The following is a 6,019-nucleotide window of genomic DNA, read 5'->3' as shown; positions in this document are numbered from 1 at the left end:
AATGTTATGCAAGAAAGTTTTCCTGTGTCTCAGAGGTAGAGTATTGCCTTAGCAGTGATAAAAGTTGTGGTTTCAATTCCCAGGGAACACATAAACTGATAAAAAAATTATAGCCTGAATGCACTGTAAATAGTGTAAGAGTAGATTTCCTGTGTGAATATAGTTCCTGTTGCAGGACTTTTTTTATTTCCTGTGACAAAAATATACAGAAAATGTGATCACCTGTTCAAATTTTTTGGTACGTCCTTCATACCTATATCAACACATTTTTGCCTGTTCAGATGCAGGGGATGTGCATCTGAATCCGGGCCCATGTGTGGACGAGATGGGTCAAGATTGGCACCATCAAACTACATTTGCTGGGAGTGTGTATCAGCATTCGACTTCAGAGGATATTACCTTGAGATATGGTCATTTAATTGACAGTGATTTAATTGACATCCTACTTTGGATGTTGGTCAAGTGGGTGAGTCTTTGTTGATTTAACAACGGTGACTACATTTCAGGCCAGCGTTCCACCAGGTGATGTTACATTAATCTGGTAACTGGACTATCTGACCATAATATAATTTTGATTGTAAGAAAGATAACTAAAATCAGATTTTATTTAATATCTGAAAAGTATAAAATTCCTAAAAGTAATTTGGATAGTCTTGAAAAACAATAAAAAAAAAATAGACTGGGACACATTTAACATATGAGGGTTTAGATCAAAATTGTACATCTTTTATGACTGAAACTCAAAAAATTCTAAACAGTTATATAAGGAAAGTAAAACTAAAACCAGGACAGAGAGTATATTTACCTTGGTTAAATGAAACAATTTGATTACTTATAAAGCTACATGGAGGATACATAAAACCATAGAATTAAATATAAATGGAAATATGATTAATGACTCAGAAAAAGGTGGCTGAAGTGTTTAATGATCATTTTATAGATTCTACAAAAACTTCAACTAAGAATGTATTTGATTCAAAAGATTTAGCTTTACTTATAAATCTAAACTTATCAACTTTGACTTTTAAAAAACTGACAAATACTAATATAAAGATTATTATTACTTTTCTTAATAGTTCAAGGGCAAAAGATGTGTATGGAATGGATATAATGTTTAAAAAAACTTATAAAGAGGCACTTAATCCTCCAATTTTAAAAATTATAAGTTTATGAATGAAGGAGTGTTTCTGCAGTTATTACATCTGTGTTTAAATCGGGAGATAATATGTCAATTAGTAATTATAGACTCATTAGTATTCTTCCCGCAGTTTAAAAAATTGTTGAAAAATAGATCTCTGAACAAATAATTTCACATAACACATCATTGTCATTGCATCTGATGCAGTTTGGTTTTCGAAAGTACCATTCAAGGCGAAATTATATAAAGGTGGTGTGGTGGGACCTGTTTTTCTGGATTTAAGGAAAGCATTTGACACAGTAAATCATCAGATTTTAATTACAAAGTTGCTAAATTATAATTTCCCAACAAGGATAAAATCATATTTAATGGATAGACAACACAACAGTGTGTTTGAGTAGACAATAAAATCTCACAATCACTTATTAATTCAGTTGGTGTACCCCAAGGATCAATATTAGGTCGTCTGTTATTCAGTTTGTATATTAATTATTTGACTGATGTTTGTGCGTCTGCTGTAAATTGTCAGATGTATGCTGTTGATACAAATACTTGCATGCTAAAACTAAAAAACAAGTGGCAGATGAATGAATCAGCAGAAATGGATAAGATTACAAATTGGTTAAAAAAAACTTGTGTTTACATCTTAATGTTAGCAAAACTGTATGCATGTTTTTTTTTTTTTTTTTTTTTTTTTTTTTTTAAGTCTGAAAATAGAGATCCGGATCCAGATGTCACAGCTGCAGGTAAAAGGTTATCAGTAGTTCAAGAGTATAAATATCTATGTATAATACTTTATTTACAACTAACATTTAAAAAACAAGTTAAAATAGTTGGGAATAAAATACATTTTAATTTGGCAAATTTTAGATATATTAGAAATAATTTAACCACTGAGGCCTCAAAGTTATACATTAATGCTATGATTTTTTTTCACATATGAATTACTGTCTTGGACACAGACAGCTGGGACTATTCTGCAATCAAACGAAAGACTTGAAAATAAAAGGTCTAATTCATACCATCGTATGAAACTATGAGTATAAATTTTAACTAAATATGGGTTTTTAAGTTGGGAAAATATGATTAAATTTGCTGATATTTTACTTGTGTTCAAAATTCTGCATGGTTTGGCTCCACTTCCACTTAATAAATTGATCAGGAAAAATTTAAATTAATTTACTACAGCATTTATTAGAGTGGACTGTATAATACCACATAGAAGAAGTACTTTTGGGCAATCAGTATTTTCAATATTACAGGTTTTGCTCTTTTTTTTTGAATTGGTAAAAGGGTGGTTATTTGATAATCAAATAGGTCAGCATAATTTGAAGTGTTTTTCTTTCTTTCTTTCTTTCTTTCTTTCTTTTTTTTTGTATGTTGGTTTTTGTAATATGTTTGTTTCTGCTTTGTGTATTTGTGGATTATGGTTCTTACCATCAACCTGCCAGGGACTGCAGATGAAAATTAGCCTGAATGACTAAATCTCGCACATTTACACGTGTTTACTCATGTTAATTAATGTGTATTGTCCCTTTTAAAAAATCGATGTGCACAGACAACACACTTCACAAGCAAAATATTTTCAGTAAATAAAAATAGGCTACACTGCAGTAAAAATGTGTGTAGCACTGCCTCTGAGTGTTAATGCGCAGATAAGCCTCTGTGTTACTGCCCAGCCGGAACATGACCGACCTTCAACGTTGAAATATGGTTGAAATAAGGTCAGTTGTGGTTTCAACGTTGAAACAACGTTGATTCAACGTTTAAAGATGAACTGTTGAAAAACTTCCAGCACATGACCAACTTTCAACACTGAAATATGGTTGAAATAAGGTCAGTTGTTTTAATGAAACAACGTTAAAAATGTTTAATGCTAAATGGTAGAAAAAGGTTAACAAGCTTTTAAATTATTTATATTAAATTATTTAAATTAATTATTATTTTAATAGCATTTAAAAATATTTTAGTCATGATACCTATTCTAAAATCTAAAGGTATATGTTCAATATTATCATCATTAAAAACAAAAAAACTATACATTTCGTTGCTTTATCACACTGAAACAACTCCCATTGGTAGTTTTATTTTATTACTTCTATCATGATTGGTTAATCTGGCTGTCATTCAGGAAACTGGACAATGAATCGGTTCGCGCTTTTCTACATTTAAAAATATGACCGTTATTGTCGTCTTTCTGTGAGTGAGGCGGCTAACTGTGAGCTGCTGCTCGTTATAACTGACTGCTCGGTCGGTCCCGAATTATTTCATATTTGCCTGTACATTTTTTATTTATTTTGAGCGAATTTGAGTCGTGACATGTCAATGGAGAACAAAGGGTCAGGTGTTCTGCGAGGTCCTGAAAACATCCTGGCAAAATGAGGTAAGAAAATCGCTAACTTTATCTTTATCATCTTTTGAAAATAGTAAAGTATTACCAGAGTTTACAAATGGGTAGTTTAAATGACATGTAACCTGCAGATAAATAAATACCCGTGTGTCTATTTTTGCATTGCTTTATCACAGCTGATCAAGTTAGATGCTCACCTAATGTGTTGCTGGTGAGTTATGTGTTAATGTCTGTCTTTTAGAGATTTTCCCATATTTTCCTGATATGAATCCCATGCATTAGGTGTGTTATATATGTTTGTATTCTTATATTAGTTTCAAAGTGTTTTCTGCAACATATAAGTGCAAATGTCGGTATTTAAATAATATAATTTTAATGAATTAATGAAAATGAAAAAAAAATAAAAGGATTGTTTAAAGCCATGGTTCTCAGGTGTCAGGCCCCCTCTAGTTGTTATGCAGGTGAATCACTAAATTAAACTAATTAATGTTAATATATTTTAACTTAATCTTTGAGTAAGTTTTTTTTTTGCACATTTAAGTATGTTACAGTTAAAGTACAGTACAGTTTTGTAACTTTTGTTACATAATTACATTTAAAATTACATTTTAATTTAAACTTTTTTTTTTCATTTACCTGTGTATGTAAGCACAGTTGTAGTGTTAATGTTCAAACTGTATTTACCATGGTAAAGTGTCTGACAACAATTAATATTCTTATTAGAATAAAACTGCCTCATTTTTTAACTGTAGACCTGTAGCTGAATAGTTTGGTCTACTACGCTGCTGAAATGTAATGTTGGTCATTATGGTGCAACTTAATATTTAATAACAAATATTTTCTGAAGTGGTACTTGGTATAAAAAGTTTGAGAACCAGTGGTTTAAAGAAATGGTATAATATGAAATCCTGCTTTTTAAGAACTTTTCAGTAAACCATTTCTTCTTTCCCCTTGTAGAGTCATCGAGGATCCAGCTTGTTCTTGAAACATTGGTAAGAAATTGTTCTTCTGCTACATTGCACTGTCACTTCTGCTAGAGATGCTTTGACCTTTTGTGATAGGTTTTGATTGTGCTTAGTTTAATAAAAATGTACTGAATTAGATTTTACTTATTTTACTACACTGTATTGCTAGTGTTCTGATTAAAACAGTGTAACTGGGGGCTCTGAAAACATTGCTTGTGAATAATTTGTTAATATTGTACATTAAATAAGTGTTTAATGAATAGTGTTGTCCACTTTGTTTCCAACCTCACTGTTACTGAACTGTAAAGTGAAAATATTGTGTGATTTATTTTGCATTCAGTTTTCAGTTAAATATATTTCACAATATCAAAGTTATTGTGAAACATTGTGAACATACCTAAACTCACTGGTTAAATCTTATGTGTCCTCCAGAAGTTTGCGCTCTGCAAGTGAACGACGCCTTGTGGTGCCATCCCAAAGAAGTTCACAATCACTCTCCAGAACCTTTTCCTGGACTGTGTCCAGCTGGTGGAATGACCTCCCAATCTCAATCCGAACTGCTGAGTCTTTACTCATTTTCAAGAAACATTTTAAGACCTATCTTTTTCACCGGAACTTAACCAACTAATGCTAACACTTTTCCTTCTTTTCTTGTCTTTCATATTAAAAAAAAAAAAAAAACCTGGCTATGCGTTCTGTACTAGACTAACTGAGACTTGTCATGGCACTTGTATACTGTTGTTGTTCGCTTGTACACCTGACTGCTTCTGTTGTTTCATTTGTAAGTCGCTTTGGATAAAAGCGTCTGTTAAATGATTAAATGTAAATGTTTATACAGGACGGTACAGAAAGTGCACAAGTGGGAGAGAGTGGAGGGGACGGCGTCAGAAAGGACCTAGCGCTGGGACACTTTCAAGGATCACCCGAAGCACAACCACACTGTATACACGAGGCTGCTGGTTCTAACATTTTAGAGTGCCCTGCGGTAGAAATCTCATTCTGCATTCCCCACGGTAAAGAAGACACAGTCCGGGGGGTTCCCATTAGAAATCAACTGGTGGAAGGTTCCCTTCTCGAACTGTTCAACACATTTTCACTGCACAAATGTACACAACTCTTGTAATGAGACACATTACTAAAACATGTTTTTGACAGAAACTGTAGGTTTCCACCAAAATAAAAGATCCACTGGTTTCAGTCATAAAGGTACAAGGGTTTGTCTTGTAAGTGCTGCAAAAAAATATGCATTTATGTGCCAAATTATTTCACAAAAACCTTAATATATTACTGTATTTGGATTGTTCTACTACCTGTTTTTAGCATTACCTCCATGCATACTCTGCATAATAAAGTGTGGGATTATTTTCATTTGTTTTATACAGTATGTTTCCAAAATTAAACTGCTGTTTGACAATTTTGAGCATGTGGTAGTTTATTGAAGTTGTTTGTAAAGCCATTGCTGCCAGTCATTAGATTTTTAGCCTTGCATGTACATTGTTGATCTAAATGCCAACTAGGATCTAGGTGTATTTACACACGGTGCAAGGTACGACGGGGAAACAACGT

This window comes from Carassius auratus, chromosome 2 (assembly GCF_003368295.1).
Source record: "Carassius auratus strain Wakin chromosome 2, ASM336829v1, whole genome shotgun sequence".
NCBI classification, from domain to species: Eukaryota; Metazoa; Chordata; class Actinopteri; order Cypriniformes; family Cyprinidae; genus Carassius; species Carassius auratus.
This window is presented reverse-complemented; position numbering follows the sequence as displayed.